Raw genomic sequence first — 23,404 nt, forward strand, 5'->3', positions numbered from 1 at the left:
CTTGGGAATCTGAGGCAGAAACGAGTATCCTTGGAGATTTATGAACTGCTGCCCTGACGATTGAAGGCGTATCCTTGGGCGTGGGGGGGTGCCTGGGTTGTGAAGGCTTTTCCCTTCCATTCCGCTTCTGACTTTTCTCCTTTTTGTTGCCCATTTTCCTGCCTTTTTCTTCGGTTTTTGTCTCCATTCAACTTTTTTTTTTTTCTTCTCCTTTTAACAGCGCGGAAATTTTAATTAAAAATATTTATTCAAAAACATTTTCGGGGTGGAGCCGCCCCGCCACACATGTGTGTTGTTGTGTCTCTCTCTCTATCTCTCTCTCTCTCTCTGCTTTCTCCTGTTGTTCCTGCTGTCTGTCGCTGTGTCGCTCTGTCTCTTGTTTACTTTCGCTTTAGACACTGCAAAATGTTCAAATTAGCAACAAAAAGCGACAGCAATAATAGCAACAACTAATAACAAGAAAAACTGGCAGCTTTCCACGAGCCAAAGCCGTGGATACCCTGCATTTTCGGTAGAAACAGAACCCCACAGAAATAAGAGGCACAACGAGTGGATCCGATGGGTTCCTGATCATAATCCTAGTACCAGCGATGATATCCATGCCCTTGGGCTGGCTCCAGGCTCCAGACTTCGATAATCCCCTACTCCTGGAAAGGGTATCCTCAAATCCCCCAAGAGAGGTGCAAAGAGTGGGCAAAGAGCAGGGGTAGGGGCTGGGGTAGGGGCTGGGGTAGGGGCATGGGCAGGGGCAGAGGGGGGCCTCCTAAATGAGAGCACACTTTTTTGTCCTGTTCTTTTTTTGTTGTTGTTGTTGTTTTTCATTTGTTTTCGGGTGCTGCAGCTGTTGCAAAATCTTGTGCCGCTTGTGGCAGTGCCACTTAGGTGAGAGCAGGAGGCAACAACAAAAGACAACACAGCGAAATTAATTCTATGCACAGCCCAGAGAGGCATGCAACACACAGCCCAGAGAAATTGTCAACCGAAAAAGTTTGCGCCTGCAAAACGTGACATGGAAAATGTGTTTTTATATACGAATATTCCTCAAATGATTCCTTATAGCCGCGACGCCTGCCACATGCCCCAACCACAGGCTGCCGCCGCCGCTGTTGTTGCGGCAGGCTCGTTGTCCACCCGTTTGTCGTTTTGGGGTGGCAATTGCCGTCGGACTTGAGTTTTCCACAAATTAGCCTACGTTTTGGGTTCCTTTTTTCTTTGACGCTAATTAGCACGCGCCGCCGCCAAAAACTCATGTGGCAGGCAGGCAGGCAGGCAGGCAGGCAGGCAGGCAGGCAGCACTGCCGCAAGATGCCGCCTGCACCACCACCGCACTGCCTGGTGGCAGGGGCAGGGGCAGGCACATATTATATCATTTTGGCAGAGAATGCAGACAACATTTTGCGATTTTGTCACAGTAATTGGACATATTAATCTCTGTTTGCGTTCAACTTTCGTTCGGTGCTCGCCACCAGGGGGGCGGGGGGCATGTGGCAGGGTGTGGGGCACCTCTTGTTCTCTCGTTTGTTGCCAACAAACCAAACCAAATCGAAACGCCCCAGACATCAGAAGTGAAATCAAAATATTTTTGTGGACAAGAACTTTTCTCGTGGGAGAAGATCTCTCATCGTCTTTGCATCTCTGAAGGTTTTCCCACGCCTCACACTGCACGTCTCTCTCTCTCTCTCTCACTGTCTCTTTCTCCTTTTCTCTTTCTCTCTGCGATTCCGCCGAGTAATTAGCGGCGGCAGACAGCGCCATGGCCTAACGATGTCACTTTATCAACGGATTTTTGTATGTTTTTTCTGCCTTTCCTTCCTCCCTCTTGCCCCCCTTTTGGCCAACTTCTGCAAGTTGTACCGCTAATATGGCCCATACGCCTACTCCCCACAGAACCACAGAACCACAGAGATCCAAAGATCCAAAGATCCACAGAGCCACAGAGCCACAGAGCCCCGAACCCCAGACTCCGATCGACTCCAGGTCTCAAGTCTCTTGAAAGTCTCAGGTTCTCCAAGAAGATAAAAGCCAAATGCAGTGCGTCTTCCACTGCCACACACACACACACTCACACACACATCGCCTGCCCACTGCCTCCCCCCTTCCACGGCCGGTGCAGAGTCGTCGCCTCCCCTCCTGCCACACAAAGCGGAGCACTTTGCATTAGCGACATAATTTATCTCGCCAACGAGGAGAAGTCTCTGCCAAGAGCATGACAAGGGGGCATGGGGCATGGGGCATGTGGCAGCAAGATGACCACGCAGACGCAGACGCAGCGGCTTCGACTGTGGACTGGGACTGGGACTGGGACTGGGACTCTGTTCCCTGTTCTGTTGCACCTGCAGCCTTGCCTCGTCATCATCTTACTGCCGCTTGCTGCTGCCGCCTGCTGCTGCTGCCGCCTGCCGCCTGCCGCTGCGGTTGTCGTTCTGTCGAATGTCGTCTTCATCGTCGCCTTGGAGTCCCCCTCCCCCCTTCCCCCTCACGCCTTCTCTTTCTCTCCTCCTCCTCCTCCTCCTCCTTCCTCTCTTTCCATCTGTTTCCCACTCGTTTCTGTGTTGCTGTCTCTGTCGATCCTTTTTCTGTTTTTCTGTGTCTTTTTTTTCGGGCTACGGCGGAGCAACAAGTGCAATTATTAAAAATTCCGGAATGCCGCAGCCTCTATGGAAGAGTACACTGAGAGAAAAGCAAAGAAAAGGTGGTCTAATGCGAATACGCTGAGAGAAAAAGTGTGGATAGGAAAACATCGAAGTGAAATGAAGGAAAAGGTGAAATATAAGGAATACACTGAGAGAAAAAAGAGATAATTATGAAATGATCAGAAATGATGCGCACACTGAGCGAAAATTGTGGAAAAGGTGGTATAGGAAGGAATACACTGCAAAAAATTGCGAAAACCGTTACATAAGATGAGTACACTGGGAGAAATCGGTGGAAAAACCTCGAAAACTGGGATTACACTGAGAGAAAAGAGAAAACTTAGAGAAAACGATAGGAATGGTTTAAGCAGAGCTGTGCACTGAGAGAAAAGCAATAACAAAAACGGAATGATGGGAATCCACGACGAAATTGAAGAGAACACCGATAGATTTCTCTCCGTGTAGCTGCAGGTCTGATTTGGACTTTGGAGATGATTCGCGGATTGCGTGGGGAGCTCATTCCAGTTGTTGCATGACCATGGGGCAGCCCGGTGCAGCCTGGAACTCCCCTGTGCTCAGAGGTGGGGTGGGGGGAGGGGGGGGGGGATGTGGCCGCCTTCCTTACGCATCAAGTGCGTTGGTTTTCGCATTAATTATGCGGCGGAATGAGGCACAGAAGCAGCAGCCAGCCATTGAAACCAGAAATTGATGTGGCAGCCACTACGTTCTGCATCTGGCTCTGCCTCTGCCACTGGATGCTGCCGCTGATGCCGCTGCTGCCGTTTCTTACGAGCATTTAATAACATTGCCACAAATCAATATATCATTTGTGCGGCATTCGACTGCTACTTTCTTCAAAAGCTCCTTGGACTCTGGAATGGAGTCGTCTCCTCTTGGTCTTCCCACACTTTGGGGCAAAAGATGAAAATCAATTAAAATATCTTTCTTTTTGCCATAAAAATTCCACTAAATCATTGCTGTTGCAGATGCAACGTGCAACGTGCAGCGTGCAACTTTGTTCGATTCCTGGGATTCCTGTTCCGCGGTTCTGCGGTTCCTTCAGGAATTACCATAAAACATGGCTGAAAAGGCCGTGATTGATGGCTAACAAAGATCGATCTTTACCGTTATCCGATAGGAAATCTCAATGGAATCAACGGATATATTTGTGGCACCGATTTGTGCCCCAAAATGCGGCCCACATTCGGCGGCTAATTGATTCGGCAAATGTGATAAATGGCGGCGACTCTCCATTGAATTAATTGCTGGCTAAAAATGATGTTGCAGACGCCCCTCCCCCCCCCGACGGACGGACAGAGGGACAAGCGTAACAACAAGTGCCCCAAAGCGGGAGAGAGGGAGGGAGGGGCGAGTGCCTCCAAATGAAGTTCAAGTTTAAGCCTTGCCACAGAAAGGCCTGAAGCTTGCAACATGTCTGACTGGCTGCCTGCCCCATTCCCTGACATCCCGTTGACACATCCACAGAGAGAGAGAGCGAGAGAGAGAGAGAGGGGGGGAGGCGCCTCCCAGCTGCCGGCAGGGACATCCCACATAAAACTTGGCGTCCCAGACGCAGGCGTTGGCCATATATTTGTCTGGCTTAGAGGCAGCACCACTCCCGCCGCCCCCCGGCCCCCGCCACTTGGGCCTCTTGCCTCTGGCTGGCCAGCTCTGTGGCAGCCACAATCAAAAGGCCATCACCCACAACATTAAAGGCGAATGAATTGGAATTGAAAATGAAATGAAATGAAATGGAATCCTTGTGCTGCCGCCGCCTCAGTCGCTGCCTCGCGCATTAACAGCTCATTGCCACTGCCACTAGGGGGTCTCTCTCTGCCCCTCTTAAGTGGCGCCCCCACGCACCGCTCTCTCTCCCTCTCTCTGTCTCTCTCCCTCTCTCTCTTTCGAAATAAGTTATAAATTTTGCAACCGTTGATGGGGCATATTATGATATCATTTTACAACTTGTGCACCCATGTGGCAAGGGATCTGGAGAGCTGCAGAGCTGGAGAGCTGCAGAGCTGGAGAGATGTGTGCGTGCCGCAACAGCAGTCGTGGCAAAAGCTTGCCGCACGCTGCCATCTCCCGTCCCAAAGAGGAGCACAAGAGGAGGACAGGGGGGGGGAGAGGGGGGAAGGGGGGAGGCCCTTATGCAAATGTCTCTGCTGCCTGCCTGCCTGCCTGCAAATTAATGTTGCTGCCGCGTTTTAAGCGTTTCTCTGTTGCTGCTGCTGCTGCTGTTGCATGTTTCATGCTGTTGTTGTTGTTGTTGTTGCTGTTGTTGCGTTGTGTCATTCTGTGTGCAGTGCCTGACCTTCCCCCACTTTAAGAATTATTGTTATTATATGCAGCGCAGGCAGCGATAAAAATCTGCAGCATGCCACTTCATGCCCCCCCCCCCCCCTCCCGCTTCATGCTCGGGCAACTGGAGACAGGGGCCGCCCCAAATGAAATACGGCCGTGTGGCACCCCAAAAAAGAGGAAGAGCATATGCATCGCTCTGGCGGCTGCTGCTGTCTCCGTATTAAAAATAATTATAATTGCTCCCACGATTTTCTCTCTGTCTGCGTCAAGGAATGTTGTTGCTGCCACCACAGGAGCAATGTTGCAATTGTTGTGGCATGTTTCGCTCCCACTCTGCCGTCTTGCCGCCTCCTGCTGCCGCCTCTTGCCGCCTCCCGTTTCCCCCCCGTTTCTGTTGTTCCATTTTCAACGCATATTAATTTCAGGATTTTTATGCTCTTGTATTTTTATTGTGACATTTGATTAATTGGCGACATTTAATTACAGCAGGCACTGTGTACTCCCCTTACTCCCTCACTGCCCCCCCTCCCCCCCCCCCTACCCCCCCCCCCCCCCCCCTCCCCCCACCCTCTCCCCCTCTCTCTCCCTCTCTCTCTCTTATCGGTAGTCATTTATCGCTGGGAAAAATTATGACGCTGCTGATTGCCAAAAGGCCTTTTATCGGATCTTCTCTTTGGGCTCTCGTGTCGCTATCGAACAACGAATACCCTGTAATGACCAGCTTTTGGTGTGGCAAAGATCGTCCAATTTTCCACCCAGAAAATCCACTTTTTCTGGGGCTTTTGCTTCTCTGCAGAAGAGGGACTTTGCTGTTGTTGGATCTTTGTGATTACCCACTCTATGAAGAGTGGCCCTATGAGATTGCCCAGTCTAAAGAATCCGGGAATACCCTGTAGTGCTCTCCACTCCACAGAACAAGCGCCGGCCAGCGCTTATGCCCCACAGAAGACAGTCTTTCCTTCATTTACACTCTTCTCCTCCCCTACAAAGCTTGGCCCTTTCTTCTTCTATCGAATCAAGCCTACCCTGTGCTGTATAGCCCAACGAATACCCTGGAATTGCCTTTGCCCTCTTCTGTGGTGGCCTTTTTCCTTCTTCCACGGGCCTTTGCCTTTGCCTTTGCCTTCATTTCCCGCTGAATTGATGACTCATTTGTAGCTTTGGCTGTTGCATGTTGCATGTTGCACAAATCGATGATTAAATGATTACAAGACAATAAATGATTCATCTTTTGCGGGGGGGGGGGGGCGTCTTAGGGCACCCGATACGCGGGTGGCAAACGCATTTCGGTGGGCTGCCAAAAGGCGGATTATGGAGGAGACCACCAGCCCCAGACCCAGACAAAAAGGAGGAGAAGGAGGAGCCACTGGCAGCTGCACTCGGGGCACGGGGGGCGTATGCGTAATGTGTGTGTTTGTGTGTGTTTGAGGCAAAGATAAATGGATGCCACACGAATGAGTGAACGGCTGCAGCCAGAGGAAAACGCCACAAATCCGCAAGAAAACGACTCGGCGACTGCGCTTTTTTAATGGCCCTGTGTGGCACAATCCATGCCTCCATTCATTTCGGTGTCACATTAAGATTAGGTGGCAGCCGCATGCCGCATGCCGCATGCCCCATGTTAGGCTCCGACTCTGTGTGGCAGCGTCGTCACATCATCAAATGTAGTGCCCACCGATGATCAGTGGCCATTGATAAACGATGGGGCAACATCGGTGGCAACATGTTGCAGGGGGCAGGCACACCACAGAAATGGCTCTGTGGAGCAGTGTGTTACGTCCACGCGTTGCTGCCGCGGGAATCGCGCGAATCACATGACTCCTGTAATCTTCATGCATCACTCGGGGATGCGGCAACATGTTGCAATGTTGCACCGACTGCACCGGAAGCATTTTATTGCCCCTGGAATGGGCAGCCGCTTCTGTTTGTACCTCCTGCGATTCCCCGGCACTGATTGTGCGGCAGGAGGGGCACGCGGCCCCGGGCAAATGGTTGCAAGTTGCAACATCAGCAGCAGTTGCAGCCACTCTCCGAAAGGAGGTGCGAAATGGTGGCACAAACGCCCGCTGGCATTGAATTACCAGACAAACTGTTGCCTGCCACCGAACGAACATTAGATGATGTTTTGGGTCAATGTTGCAGCCACGAGTGCAGCGAGTGCAGCGAGTGCAACGTTGCAACGCCACAACGTGTTGCTGATACAATTCCGTTGATAGGCCGCACATTTTAACGCTTCAACGCGCGGCGGCTGCTGCCTGCTGCCTGCCTGCTGCCTGCCTCATATCTGGAGGGGAAATCTAATACATTTTGTTTGGGGCCAAAGCTACAGATGCAATCCGCAGACGCCTCCTCCTACTCCTCCTCCTCCTGCTCCGTGCTGGCCTCTGTTTTAGCCTCCGTTTTGGCCAATTGTGCGACTTGTGGCAGGCGGAACGGAGCCTCGTTGCAAGAAATCTGCTGAGAGAAGCACCGCATTGCAGGGCCCCCTGAAAGTCGCCTTGCATCGTGGCGTACGTGGCCTTTGGACAAAAGGGGAAGAGTCCCCCCGACAGGATGCCCCAGCCGAAGGACTCGAAGGGACTTCCCCATGAAATGAATCAGTTTTGAGTGAATATTCGGGCGGCAGCTGCAGCAAGAAACCCTTTTCATGCCTTCGAAGATGCCTGCCACCCGCCAGCTGAGGTGCAAGGAAGTCCTGCCACATCCCAAGCTCTCCTTTGCCCCTGAAACGCTCTCAAGGAACATCTCAAACGTTTCCCTGGCGGAAAAACGGATTTTCCCAGGCCCCAAGACACTTCCTGCTTCTAAAAATGAGGGGAGGTGGCATGGAGCATGCGGCATGTGGCATAAGCAAACTGCCTTTGACAGTTTTATGGGTTTTCAAACTGTTTTATGACACGCCAGAGCCAGAGCCAGAGCCGGAGCCGATACTCGTACTTGCCACATAATGAGGCGCTGCAACACGATTGCTCATACGCCGTGTGGAACGGAGAACGCGCGCCAATCAGACACTTGTCCGCCTACGCGATCGCTGGAGCTCTCCGGCTCTCATTTTGCGCCCAAAAAAAAGAAACAAATGTGAATTCGAAATGGAAATGATAAATGTGCTACAGATACTAACTGTGGCCGCAGAGCGACGCCAGCCGATTGTGTGGCACGCAACGAACGCCACAGAGCTCTGGAGCTCCATTGCGCAGGCGTTTTTGACAGTTTTTTAATAATATCAGCAGCGGCAGCGGCGGCGGCAGATCAGGGGCCTACCTTCCTTCTGCCGCCTGCCGCCTGCATTTTGCCTCCTGCCTCCTGCCTCTTTCTGTGTCTCGATATCTGCCACACATTCTGAACGACGCCGCCCCTCCCCGCCCCCCCGTGTCGCCGTTGCCTTCTTTTTGTGTTTAATTTTTATTTGTATCTCATTTTGTGGCATAAATGGCTGCAGACACGGGCGGAGCCTCAACCGCCGCCACCTACCTTCGCTCCTGCCATTCGACCTGCCTCTTCCCTCCTGTTTATTGCATGCCGCACGACATTTTTGCGCTTGGCGGCAGTGGCGATAATGAAATTTTCTGACACTTTAACCAACACTTTTTTCGGTGTGGCAGGCAGGCAGCCAGCAAGCAGCAGGCAGGCAGCAGGCAGGCAGGCAGCAGGCGTACGTACGTTCGTACCACCTGACAGGTGGGCAGTGGCGACTCTCGACGCTCGACTCTCCACGCTCGACTCTGATGCAGACGCTGACTTCCAGGCAATTTGATAAGTCAAAAAACGCTGTTTCCTCATTATGTTGATAAACAAAAAATACAAAACAGAAAAAAGAAAACAGAAAACAGAAAAGAGTGGAATGTCAGAACTGAAATGAGGCAACAGACTTCCCGACACACTCCTTGCCACACTCGGCACTCCATGGTGCGCTCCTTGCCACTCGATTTTCAACCATAAATGAAGCAAATTGCAGCGTACTGCCTGCCTTCTGGTGCTGTAAATTGATTCATAGTTTCAGATTCGTGCCACTAAATGTGACACACGACCCGACCCCTGCCTGCACGTTCGAAGCTTCGAGGCGAACGACTAGCGATGGACTCACGAGAGTCCAAACTGGAGCCCGAGAGTCAGGGCTGCTGAATGGCCAGGACAGCGAGAAATCCCAGGCTTTAAGAGTCCTTGCCACAGATCATAGACACACCCCAACACCCCGAGATGTGCGCCAAATCGTCCTTGTCTTGTGCGACATGCTCACACGCACATTTTCGTTATCTTTCGGGATTCGTTCCCTGTACGACGCTCTCATCGCTAGACACGAAACTTCAGGTGGCAGCGCCCCATAGCCATAGTCATAGCCATAGCCATGCCCTGCCATGCACTCCGGCAACCAATTCCGTATTCCGTACTCCAATCCGAGTCCCGATTCCGATGCCGATGCCGATTCCACGCTGCGGTTTACGTGCTTTATTACTTATGAGGTCTCTGCCGCCGCTACTCCTCCATGCTGCATGCTCCATGCTCCATGCTCCATGCTCCATTCTCTGTTCCGTGGTGTAATGACATGTAATTAAGCGTTTATTTACAGACAGTTTTCGGTGTGGCCCTGGTGTGCCGAGGGGGCGTGGCGTGGCGTGGAGTGGAGTTGCATGTGTGGCAGGCAGCTCGGTGGGGCAGCATTTTAAGCAGCCATTTAACAGCAGACGCAGAGTGGCCGAAAATTGACAGCTTAAAAGGCAAACAGCAGCACAAATGATGCCTCAAAATGAAGCTTCACAGCACAGAGAGAGAGAGAGAGAGAGAGAGAGAGAGAGAGAGAGAGAGAGGGAGCGGGTAGGGGAATTGGGGATGGCTGAGAGGGGCCCTCGAGGCCTTAGAAAAAGCGTTAGAGTCAGTTGCAGCGGCCCAAACGGCCGGTACTCAGATATTTCCAACGCCGAAGACAAGATATGCCCAGAAACTGGCCAGTCACTATTTATGATGGCGCCAAAACCAGTAGAGGAACCCCGGAACGAACGGCACCAACGGATCAATAGTGCCTAGTGCCTTCCGACATCAAATATGGTCTCAGAGCTTCAGATATTCATGGCAACCATCGGTGGAGACGCTGAAATTTCGGATCACAGCATACAGTCCCACAATGGTAGAGGGACAGAAAACGCGACTTCCAAAGGACACCCAAATAGAGAAGAGAATAAGATTTCAGTTTCGTTTTTATCGTTGTCCAATACTGGAGCGCCTTGTGGCCTACCAACTTCACTTCATAGAGCGTACAGCCTTATGGGGGTGAGAGTGAGAGAGCGCGAGAGCTGGGCTGCGGCAGAGATGATGAGCTGTCATCCGACGTGTCCGGCGGCGGAGGCGAACACTAATTTTGCGTATTGTCCCTCTCTTTGCAGCACTGTTGGCAGATTCCAGTGTCATAGCACCGTTATACACACACACACACACATGTGCTGAAGCGGGCGTTGTGTGCGTTGAAGGCGCCTCGCATTAATGAAGTCTCGTGGAAATACGATTACAAAATGCTAACAAGTTGTTTTATTAAAAAAATCGACATGGAAATTAGTTTACACTTTGAAGCCAATTGCCGTTTGTCGTTTTGCCGTTTCGCCGTTTGATTTATTGCCGACTGTCACATGACTGCCAGTTGTCTGCCGCTGCAGCATGCTACCAAAAAGAACACTCAGACTCCGCCTGAAAGCCAGTCTGGGCCACGAAGGTGGAGATGCAGACACCCGACACCGCGACATCGAACACCACCAACACCGCAGCACCCAGAGAGAGACGCTTGTGGAGCAGCAGTCGGCGGCGCGTGGATCCTAGGCCCCGGGGCAGAGCTGCTGCCTGGCTGCCTGCCTGTCCGCCCAATGCCCGCTGTCATATAATGTATATATCGTATATCGTACTATAATTCATGGCAAATGCAAATAAATTAAAGTGTAATAACAAATAAGTCTGAATGTCGTTGCGCGTTGACGTTGGGAGGCGGCTGTTTGGCCGCTGTCGCTGTTGCTGTTGTTCCACTGCCCACGCCGCACGTCCGTGCTGGCGGGGCACAGATATCGGTGGACACTACAATCGATAGTATCGAACGAAACTGTGCTTCGGCTACGGTGGCAGAGGACATAGAAATCAGAAGGTATTAAATGGTCCATCGAAGCCTTGCCTGTCCTGGCGAATCTTTTGCGAACAGCGATACCAAAGGACAGAGAGAGAAAAAGAGAGAGAGAGAGAGAGCAGGCGGCAGTCTATGGACTGATTATCGAGTAGTAAGTAGAGCCGCGGCCCTTTGCCGAGAACCGGCCTTCGCGACTCGCCCCGAAGCGAATTCCCAGCTGAAGATGAGCGATCTTCTTCCCTCTAAGGATCCGCGATATGGTTAAATTTGGGAGGAGTATGTTCCAAACAATTCCCACTCCTTCTTTATGGAAATTGTCCGCATGGAGAGCTGGGCCTTCAACATTCTTGTTGGACTGTTGGACACGCCTGGCACTCGACTGGCGATCCCTTTGCCCAGGATCCACTGCGGTATATCGGGCAAAAGGGAGTCTCTTCGGTGGTCTGTTGAATATCCTTGACATATTTCCTATCGGTGGTCGGGCCTGAACTCTGAACCCGCCATTCCACCTCCATATCTATCGTTCTCTCAGGCAGTGTGGCTTAGCACTGAAGCGTCTCTCTGGCCTTGGTCCCTCTAACAGATTCTGGAATAAGGAATGTTTTGGGCATTTATCTCTCTCCTACTCGTGTTCTGGCCTACAAGGCTATTCCCAGCTGCGGCCTGCTTTCCCTCATTTTTGGATAACTATTTTGTTTGTGAATTGATGGAAATTTGAGTTCCTGGAGCTAGTATTCGAACACTGGTGGCAAGAAGGTAGAGATGGAGATGGATATGGAGATGGAGGCTGTGGCGCGATTGGTGGAGAGATAAATACCCTTCAATCTAAATGTAAATGGCTCCGCATGTAATTGCCACAAATTGCCACTGCAGTGAGCGACCAGTTTTGCGTTCGTCGCTTCTTTGTGGCATGCCTTTTTTCTATGGAGGCCATAGAGGAGTCTGCTGTGTGGCTGTGTGGCTGCGTGGCTGCGTGGCTGTGTTCTTGCGCCTTTTTTAATTACCCGCAGGATGCGCGACAACAGCAAACAAATTGCCTCAATTTCCCAATGTTGCGTCTGCGTCGTGATTCATGTGGACTCGTGGAGAGGCAGCAGCAGCAGCAGCAACATGCAACAGCAGCAGCAGCAGTAGAAGCAGCATCGCAGGCAGACATCTAACGGCGCTTGGAGGCTGCTTCTGCTCTCCCCCTCACGTTGCAACTGTAAATAACGCGTGAAGAGTGGCCCCAAAACATGCGTGGCGTTGCGGCGGCGGCGGTGGCTCTAACGGTACTCTACTCTACTCCTCTCTGTGGCATCAGTGGGCGGCTGTGCAGCGCCTGGCAACAAGCGATAAAGCAACGCGTAATGCTAAGTGTTGCAGCCAGACACTAGAGGCAGAGGCAATCTCAGGCGGCAGGCGGCAGGAGGCAGGCGGCAGGAGGCTGGGGCAGTGCCACTGGCCAGGCGCAACATGTTAGTGCATCCTCCGGTGTTGCATCCTCTGCTAATGATGATGATGATGATGGCGATGCTGCCCCCAAAAGATAGAACCCCATGATCGAATAATTATCTCAAAGATAAACGTAAAGATTTCTGCCAGATTGAAGATTGAAGATTGAAGATACTTTTCCCCACTCGATGAAGTGACGAAAAGCAGCAGCGTCCGCTCTGCAACATTACCTCGCTGACATCTCACATTGTTTGCGGCACCTTTGAGTGTGTGGCAGCTGCGGCAGGAACAGGAATCCAGAGAGCCGAGGGCAGCCAGCGATTGGAAGCGGAAACTGCTTGGCTTTTATTTGATTTATCTTTGAAATAGATGAAGTTAGCGGCGTATCCGATGGATGCTGAATGGCTGCGTTAATTAATTTGTATCTTTTGCGAGCGAAATGGAGGCTGCCACACCGCACACCACACACTACACAGAGCACAGAACACAGAACACGCCACACGCTGCAAGCATCGATTGCAGTCGTTTAACATGTCACAGGGACATTGGGCCCGTCCGCCGGATGGCTTTTTGTGTCCTTTGGAGGCAATAAATTTAACGCCTGTGCTGCCGCTGCCGCTGCTGTCAGTCGCTCTCTTATTTATTTATTGTGTGTATGTGTATGTGTCGCCGTGCCCCACAGTACTTGGGCCTGTGTGTCCGAGCGGCAGGAAATCCTTGGGTTTTAGGCCATTCATTCGGGTGGGGCATATGGTTCATCAATGGGATCTCGATCGAAAAGCTTTTGTTAGAACAACACGCAACATGCAACATCCACAAAACAAGAGCCCACAACAAAGCGGGGCAGACAAAAGCCCATGCCATTGGCCATCAATCAAACAGCTGCAGCGGCAGCAGCAGCGGCAGCAGCGGCAGCAACAGTTGCTCTTTGCGGTGGCAAGCTGTGTGGCGTCTGCTGCTGCTGCTGTGGCTGTGGCATCCAACTCCTCCTCCTCCTCCACCTCCACCTTCACCTCTGGAGCTGCAAGGTGTTTCAATCAATCAAGCCGCCGCGGCGGCAATTAATCAAATATCTTTCCCCAAAAAAAAAAACATAATTAGATAGAGGCGACTCCTCCTTAACCCTCTCGAACTCGACTCGTCCATCGGACGCCTCTTGCGGGGGCAGCAGCGTGTTGAATTATGAAAAATGAATGCCTAGAACGCGCTTTTAATTGTGCTAATGTTTCGTTTCGTTCGATCGTTACTTTTGTGCGTTGTGGGGCGCCCCACGACGGTGGTGGCAGGGGAGGAGGCGGCACACCAGATCCCATGCCGATCAATGCTTCCTGCGGCGTTTGGTGTCTGGGAATCTGGCCACTATCTGTGGCACTGTCTGCCTGCTGCCTCTCTCCCTCTCTCTCGCTCTCTGTGATGTCCCGCTAATCTCAATTTGTAAGTTAATCGGAGGCGCTGCTTGACTCAAGACGAAACGAAACAAAAAACAACAAAAAAAACGAGTGAGGCGGCCAGGAGACTTCGAAATATGAAATACCCTGTGGGAGAGATGATGGGGCATGCTGTAGTCCGAGTGCAAGACGTTACGAGAGATGCCATAGAAGTTTTCCTTGATTTAATCTCTTCGAAAGGACTGCCAGCATAAGGGGATCCACAACTGACACATCTGCAGGGTTCTAAGGGTTCATATCAGCCGCAATCCAGTGTGTCGCACTTCCTTGTATCCATCGTTCCATTGATTGCTCTTCAAACATCTACCACGGGCCGTTACTCTCGCCCGAAACGACGACACTCGCCCTCTCGGCAAATACGAAACCCTTGTGTGAAGCGAACAAGCAGTGACCCAACGAGTCCTTGTCCTTGTCTTTATTTTGCTATTCCCATAACCTTTTTTCCAGGGCATGCCATAGTCGATTCCCTTAACCTCAATGGCAATTCTTTTTCATTGCGTTTATCTGTCGCTGGGCCAAAAAAAAAAAGCGAATGAAATGTTCGATTGTGCGTAAGTTGATTGGCCCTGACTGCCGACTGCCGACTGCTGTGGAGGGGGGCTCTCTGCGGAGATCTGGAAAGGGGAATGGAAGTGGGAATGGTCTTGGGCTGCGATTGGGAACGGACTTCAGATGCGAGTGTTTCTGTGGTGGGCGTAACTTGTAATTAACTTTTCTGGCACATAAACCAGACAGCAGCCCTTTACAGCAGCCTGAACAGCTTGAACTGCTTCATTCAGAGCAGCATATATCGCTACAATATTCGGAATGTTGCCTGCAGTCTTCACTGAATGATGTAATGATGGATACACTCTAGAGCTTCGGATATGTTCTAGACTTTCACTTTAAGGAGTGCTTTATAGAGCCTATAGAGCACATGACTGTGTACTCATTGACTGCGTACCAGGTAGGCATTCGTAAGTGAAAGTAGAGCCGCGGCCCTTGCCGCCCTCTATAATATGCCCACATATGATTTCTATGATATTCAGCTCTGTAGAAAATTAATTTTCTTTTCTTTTTATTATTATTATTAAATTATATACATACAAATATTTTACAAGCTTAAAATAGAAACAAAATAAAGGAATGATGCTTTTAAGAGCATATTTCCTGACACAGTCGGGTTCTTCTTCAGCAGTAGATTCTTTTGCACTCACATCTTGAATTTCTAATTCTTCTGTTTAATTTCTATATAACTTTCAATGAATTTATGCCTTGAAAGTGCCTGCAGCTCCCCTGGCAAATGGTTTTCTGGGATCTGGGATCGAACAATGGACAGAATGGCTTGGGCAAGCGGCAAAGTTATTGATACGTAACCCGAGAGTAGGCATATTGTTTTAATTAGGCGACACTAAAGCGTTGATTCGATATCGAGGCCGTCAGATCGGTAGATTGCGATTGAGAGATCGTCTGGAAAGAGTGTCAGAGCAGAGCAGGAGCCCCTTTCCACCAGAGAAGAGAAAGAGAGAGAGCCTCACAATCGATTCGGTTGCCGAGGCGTTTGCATGCCACAAAGTCCAGACTCCAGTGTCCAGTGTCCAGTGTCCAGCCTCCAGCCCCCAGTTGCCACTCGGAGACGACAGGCGGTTGTGTGTGCCTTGTGGCATCGTGTGACACCTGACAAGGAATCCGATTCCGATTCCGATTTCGAGCCCCGAGTGGCTTTGGAAATTGCGTGGCAAGTGCGATCGATGCCTTGTCTTTGTCTCAGGATCGGATCGAATCGAATCGGATCGGATCTTTGCCTCTTGGTTTGTCACTCGCCTCGGACTGATATTGATGGACTGACAGAGGATTTCCGCCGGCGCTTTCAGGTGCGATCCCCCGTCTCCTCCGGCCCCAACCACAATATCTGTGCGTGGGCCCCCATACCATCGATGCCAAAGTGTCTGGTGAGACGAGACACGACGACTCGACGAGTCGGCGACTCGACGCTTATATAAATTTCAAGCATTTTATTGTAACGCCGCAGTTTTATTAAAAGCTCATAAACATTTATTTTATTTCATAAATTTAAATTTTAAAAGGCCCCAAAGACATGGAATCTGGCATCTAGCGGGGAATTTGCATAAGAGCCATGTAAATGGCATTCGATTGTTGGACGAAGCGACGCGACTCGAATCGCCTCTATACGGTGCTCTCTACACTGACAAAAATTTCCCCCTGCCTCGGTCCCTTTCTTGGGCTTCACTTTGATTCGAATTAAAAAACTCTTTGGTTGTTTTTTTCTCATTTAGGAAAGTATTCAGGAATTGGGTATTTCGCCTGGTTTCTCTCAGTGTAGTCTTCCAATCCACTGCCAAACAAAGCTGGCGACTCTTTTGTGATGTGTCGAAAAATTCATTTCGGGGTGCCCTAACGGTAGTCGACGGACGAATCGGAGCCCACCTTCGAAAAACCCAACCCAACCGAAGCCGAAACCGAAACCGAAGCCAAAGCATCGGAATCTGTGAAACGCGCCGTAAACAACACTAACAACATATTTAATTTAATAATATTAACAAAAGCCATCGTTGGACCATCGATCGATGAGAACAGACGATCGACAGATCTATGTAAATGCATGGTATTTTTTCAGAGTATAAACATCAAAGCGAACGATCGTCTCGTCTCGGCTTTGGCTTTGGCTTCATTATGCGGGAGGAGTGTCTCCGTTCGGCTCTTTCGGGGGCATTAATTAGCTTCGACTTAGTCGCCCCACTAGCACAGGCACTCTTCTACGAGTATCCATGTGTGTGTCGATTTGGCTAACGGATTGAAAAACTCAATGAAATTTGATATGCACAACGAGATACGACAAGATGCTTACCGCCAATCGAGAGGTGCAGCACAGTGGCCTCACAGGCGAGGGGACGACTCCTAAGGGCGAATACAGATTAGAAGATACGACCAGCCAGATGATTCCTCCATTAGCTGGAGTTTTTGGCCTACAAAAAAAGATGGGAATGCTAAAGAACAGAGAAAAAAAAGGAAAAAATATATATTTTTAAACTACTGTCTACAGAAAATACATCGTTAGATAGTTAGGAACCCCTTCTGCGGAAACCTGCGGATATTCTGGTGTCCCACAAGGACTTTTCCACGAAACAGAGCGCATTTCTGGCCAAAAGGCAGCTCTGCTTCGATTGCAGGGCCCATCGATAGCTGCCCGATAACGTAGATGGGAATCCCCCTTCAATCCGCGCCCTGCCACACCACTGCCTCTGTCTCAGGTCTTAATTTATTTATTAAGCAGCTTTTCGATCAGACTTTTTGGCATTTCTGTGCGGCTCGCATTCTCCCCTCAGTTCGCTATAAAAATGAGCATTTTAGACTCGAATTCGGATTTAGATTCAGATTCGGATGTTGAAATCGTGTTGTCACTTGCTTATCAGCGCGTCGCCTCGCGTCGCGTTTGGGGGCTTTTTTCTTATTGATTTTCAAATGGTTTTGGGCGCTATAAATCTGTGGGATGCCATCGGTGCCACAAACAAAGCCCAGCGAAACAATGGGAGGCACAACAAAACGACAAACGATGGAAGAAACTTGCGAGTTAGTTAGCATAAATAGATGCAAAGTGCAGAGAGATACAGAGATACAAGCAACCGACAACCGACAACCATTCCCCCCCACCTTGGGATCTTGGGTCTTCCATTTGGTGTGGTGTGGTGTGTTGTGGGTGAACCTCCACTGCGTGCCACTTGCCACAGGCTAGAGAGAGGGAGAGATAATTATAGAGGCATGTGTGTGTGTGTGTGCATAAAATTTGTAGCATCATTAGGCTGCACCCCCGGCAAAGCAAAGACTCTCCACATACCACAAAAGTCAGACCCGAAACCCAAAAACCCAAAACGAAAATAACATTTTGGCTTAAAGGCTTTTCAAATGAAAAGACTCGGACTCTGGCTCGGACTCCGGCTCGGACTCGGACTTGGACTCCTCTCTGGAGTCCCAGCTAATGACCAGGGCCTAATCATTATGCCTAAAACCTAGATAACGATGCTGCAGAGTGCCTGCTCGGAGTCTCGAAATATTTTGACAGTTTCACGCTCATGCCGCGAGTGCTGTACGGCTCTATATGATACTTTAATTATAGGCCAATGTTTCTTGCCTGTTTCTGTTTCTCTCTCTCCGTTTCTTTTGCCTTTTTAACAGCAAAGCGAAACAGGCAGCGGCAACGGGCCACAAAATATACTTATAAAAATGTATAATAAATAAGAGCCACAGCCAAAAACATCAACGCAAAAACATTTTGTTTCTCAAAAATTCTTTCAACGAAAAACGAAAAAAAAAAAAAAAATGTATTTGAAAGAAATCTGTAAGTGTGTGTGTGTGTGTGTGTGTGTGTGTTCGTTTTCGTCTCGCAGAAATCTTTCAATTAAAATTTGCATAATTGCGGCAGCGAATGTATGAATTATGCGACGATTATTTTCGGCCAAGCACAACCTCCCCCAACCCCCCCTCTAGGAGTGTAGCTCATAAAATAAATTTAAAAAAAATGTATACACCACAAATATTGACAAAATTATTAGTTGCCGAGATTTTACAACAAATTTTAAAGCAAAAATAAATGAGAAAAAAAAAGAAATGTCTTTATTATTTTACACGTCGCCGCCTATCACTCCTCCCCCTCGTTCCATGATATCCCTGACATTCGAGAGGGTAAGGAAAGAGAGAGAGGGATACTCTTATCTCTCCAATTAGCAGCCGAATGACTCTGCTTATCTCATCTCAACTCTTCGATCTCTCGATCTCGAATCACCATCGACGAGAGCCATTAGAAAATATCATATTTTTATGCTCGCATCCCGTACGACGCTTTCTAAAGCTAATTTAGAAATAACTGTCACACAATTTCGTGGCTTCGTTGGGGGTTTATTTTACAGCACAGCACAGTCCTCCCTATAGAGGGGGGAGAGATTTATGATCCCTCTATAACTCGTAATTCTCGTAAACAGAAAAAGATTCGCCCCGTCTCGGGTTACACATACAAAAATGGAGGAGAAAATGTTGTTGGTACGAAATTATGATTTCTCGTTACTAATTTCCCTTGTTAATAAAAATATTTTTAGTGTCGCATATAAAAATTTGGGTTTTTGGCCTTAACCCATGGGCAGCCACAGGTGGCACCCACCGCTTGGCCCACCAAAACGATCCAAATTTCGATTGAAAGTTGTACAAATTTTGTGGGTTTCTTCAACAGAAGAGTCCTCAACAGATTTAGGGATTTATTTTCCTCCTTTGAGAGCTTCAGCAGAGATCAAATGGTGTTAAGAGCTCTCTGTTCTGTTTGGCCTAGTCTTTAATGGGTTAATCTGTTGGACCCTGTGTCGCTGCTGTTGTTGTTGTTGTTGGCCCCAAACGGCGGCTGCTGTTGGTGGTCTCCACTTTTATGGCCGAATGCCAGTTGCTGGTTGGCTTAGACGACAGGCAGACCCAGGTTCCCCCCCACAACAGCAACAACAACAACACTTGACGACCGACCACACCCCGCCTTATGCTAATTGCGAGGGAGATGGCAATACAGGGCGGCGCGTGTATGCCAAAGAGAGCAAGCGGGTGGGTGGTAGGGGGGAGGGCCTCGCCGCATAATCAGCAGCTCTTTTGCGGCAGGGGGCAGGCATTTTTGTGCCGTTGATAAACTAATTTGTTTGATGTCTCGTCTGAATTGCATATATGGCCCATTGTCGGTTGTCGGTTGTCGGTTGTCATTGTTATGTAGAGCAAACATTTCAGAGACGGACAGTCGAATGGACGGGCAGACAGACCAAAAGAGTGTTGTGTTCCTGGCCAAAATGAGCCACTAAAATATTGTATGAAATTGACCAAAAATGACAGACAAATTGGCTTTTATCGTCCGCTCCGCCGTGGAGCTTTGTGTGGCTTTTACTCGTATTAGCAGTTTGTGAATAATTTAACCATCTAAAGTGGAGCTAATGGTGTTAGTTGTCGTGTTTCATGTGTCTATTTATTAGCACCAGCCTTTGTTTAGACGGTTTGCCTCTGGCTCTCTGTGTGTGTGTGTGTGTGTGTGTGCTATCCATTCGAATGGTCGGCCAAATGGGTTCAATCAGCATCCATTTTCAACCGCTCGCCGCTTGTCGGCTGACAAATTTCATATTTATGTTAATGTAATGTCTGGTGTATCAAAAATCAAACCAAAAAACCACTCATTGGTCTCCCTCTCCCTCTCTCTCCACAGTCTCTTTCCACCACTCTCCACCACTCTCCACCACTCTCTATGATTTCCGAAATTCATATATTCATTTGGCCTGCAATACGAATATATATACTATTTCATTTATTTATGATTACCTGCGGTGCAACATCATATCTATAAACTTGGACAAGTTATATATCCGCTGTCTGGGTCTATATATTGCACGAATGGTGTCCCGGTGAGATCGGAAATCGTAATGCAATCCACGTGGATGAATATATTTCGCCCCTCAAAGTTTTTCGACCTGAAAACATTCTTTGGATGGCATTTAAATATTCAACGAGCATGCCATCTATTGGGTGTAGAATCTCTCGATTTGTAGCACCAACATTTGCTTCCATTCCAAGAAGGCCAGGCATTAAAGAGTCCCTTTTGAGAGATATTTTCTTGACGGATTTCCGCCCTTAACAGGTTCCAAAAGTTGCCTCTTAGCGGGCCCCAAATGTTGTCCTCAATCTGCTTCAATTTTGTAAGGATTTTTCTTCATTCAATCACCAATCAAGGTGACTCTTCATTTGGCCCTACATTTGCGATGTTTAATGACCGTTTCTGAGCTTTTATGTTTCCGTTGCGCTCGATGTCGATCTCAAGCCTTAAATATCTGTTGGACATGTGTTTCCCTCCGTTTGGAGTTGCAGTTCATGTTTTTCCCTCGGATTGGAGCATTGGAGCTCATCAAATGTCATTAATGACAAAGTTTTTTATCACTCCCTAAACCCAAATCCAAATCCAAATCCAAAGCTAAACCCAAAAACCGGGTGCTCTCTTTTGGCATATTTTGCTGCTTGATTTTGATTGTGTTTCCCGATAAAAAGAGCGGCCGACACCGAAGCCCCCAATTAACGAATGAGTCTATGCTAATGAGGGTGGGAATCGCACCGCCGCCACACCCCTCCGATGAATCCACACCCCACTTCGGACCGAAGTGGGCCCAAGACGTGGTTTAGGCCCTTTTTAACTGCACCCAAAATGTAGATGGCCTTTTTTTTACTGCTCCATTTTTAATAAGTTTTCAATTTGATTATAGTTTCTGGCCAACTCGCCAGCGATTGAGCCATAAAACTGGAGCCAGCCCCATCGGTTGAACGGTTTAATTAACTGTATTTAAGCATATGTATTTTTGGGGACTTTGTGGGGCTTTGTGGGACTTTGTGGGGCTGTGGGGATGGTAGTAGGATGACGGCCCAGACAGGCCGACACTCAATTAAGTAGTCGCTGGTTTTATCTATCGATCAAGACTAAAAATTTCCGACTTTTAATGGCATTTATCAAAATGGTAACTGTTGCAGCAACAGCAACAGCAACAAAATACTTAAAAAAATATATATCAATTTTTTGTTTCTGTTTTTGTTTTTGTTTTTGTTTTTGTTTTATCCATCTCCCAGCCAAACAACAATTAATGTTTATTTGTGTGTGTTTTACGAGTTGTTTGGACAGCGGCGGACGGACGGACGGACGGACGGACGGACGGACGGATGAGTGTGGGAAATTCGGGCGCCGCCTTCGAGCACAAAGCCAGAGTTAATAAATATTCATCAGGAAAGGTTAATCAACATTGATTTCGAAAGGATATTAGGAGTCAGGCCCCCCTCCCCCCTCCACCATGCCCCTTCCCCCAGGCCCCCAGCCCCCGATACGAGAGTGCGAGTGTATGTGAAGTGTCTGTCAGATGGTGTTGCAGGGGCAGAGGCAGAGGCAGGGGCAGGGGCAGAGACGTACAAAAAGAGTTCCCACAATGAAGAAGCGCGCGACGATGGACGATGGACGACTGCTGCTGCTGCTGCCTGGCACTTGTGATTTCTACGAATGTTACAACAACAACAAAAACAACAACAACAGAAACCAACAATCGCAGCAGAAGCAGCAGTGTGTGTACTATGGAATAAACAGGCCAAAATGTGGCTACAATTTAAGAAAAGTTTACGTGAAATATGATTTGTGGGTGTATTTTTTGTTCGGATCCAAGCGACAATTTTTTTCTTATAGAAAAATGTCTTTTCATAGAAATGTGGTCTTAAAAACAAAGAATTGGCAAGCCAATAAATAAATAAAATACAAATACATTATAAATAAATTATCTTAACTAATTCTCAGCCGATGCGGAGCAATATATCATCCACAAGAACATACATATAAACGATATGGAATTTTTCTGGTTTTTGGCGGCAGATCTCCATTTATTGACGGATTATAGACCTCCAAATGAGACTAGCTGTAGATTAACAGGGATTGTAATGATAGAAGAGATCCATCTCATATACGATCCATAGTTTTATTAGTTTTCTTGTGGTATTTTGTACCCAGGATAGTGCTGCCTTCGAGCTGATCGGCAATCAAATATGTTAAAACCCTTTAACATCCCATAGTACCCCCGCACTGGAGGCTTATATGTACTTCTTTCAGGCTTCTTCTTGTTGTTGTTGTTGTGACATTGAGGGCGAATGCGTTTGGCGGGTAAACGATGTCTTGAAACGAACGAGCCGTCGAAATCAGGTAAAAACAAAAGGTTAACACACAAAAAGAACAAACAACGATTTCGCTTTTGGCCTGAAAGTCAGAGACACAGCAAGAGAGAGAGAGGGAGAGAGGGAGAGAGAGAGAGAGAACTACCGAAAAGCCGAAACACCATCATCCATGAGACATGGACACCAGAGGCGAAGGGCCCCGCACATCCCGCCGTGAAACTCCTCCAACTTTTGAGCCAGCAGCCAAAGAACGAGCCACAGCTCCACCTCCTCCACCTCCACCACCATCATCGAGTGGTGTGTGGCGTGGCATGGAGTGGTGGAGTGTGTGGCGTGGTGTGGTTTGGCCGCAGCCGCAGAGCATTTTGTAACTCATGTGCGACATTAAGTGCTTTGACGACTGAAAAACAAAAGGGAAAGACTCTGAACTGAAAAAAGACTGAAAAACTGACCCGTAAGTCATCATAAATGCAAGTTTTATGGCAACAATGAAATGATGATGACGATGGCGACGACGACGACGATGGAGGCCTAGAGCTTAGGCGGAGGTCGTTGTAGTGGAGGGTAGAGGGGGATGGGGGATGGGGGAGGAATCGTACCTACCGCGGACAACGCAACTTCTACGAAATTCACATCAAGAGCGGAGCGGAGCGGAGCTGTGATTCCACCAACATCCATTTCCAGAGTTTGATTCCCTTTTTTTTCTTCTTTCTTTTTGTTTTTGTTTTGTTCTTTCCATAGAGCTCCTCCGCATTTTGTAGATGTATCTATTCGCAGGAAAT

The 23,404-nt window shown here is 48.7% G+C and overlaps 1 protein-coding gene across 5 annotated transcripts in view; it reads left to right on the forward strand.

Moving 5' to 3' along the window:
- The window catches only part of LOC108152746 (histidine-rich glycoprotein), an 86,721-nt gene that overhangs the window by 21,073 nt on the left and 42,244 nt on the right, over positions 1 to 23,404 (forward strand). Inside the window, exon 2 of one of the 5 annotated variants that reach the window (XR_001774847.2) lies at positions 10,316 to 10,926. The exons of the other annotated variants lie outside the window; for them this stretch is intronic. The gene's annotated coding sequence lies outside the window, so the exon portion shown is untranslated. Of the gene's footprint in view, positions 1 to 10,315; positions 10,927 to 23,404 lie in introns of those variants that run through there. 5 annotated transcript variants of the gene reach the window in all.

This window comes from Drosophila miranda, chromosome XR, assembly GCF_003369915.1.
Source record: "Drosophila miranda strain MSH22 chromosome XR, D.miranda_PacBio2.1, whole genome shotgun sequence".
Lineage (NCBI taxonomy): Eukaryota > Metazoa > Arthropoda > Insecta > Diptera > Drosophilidae > Drosophila > Drosophila miranda.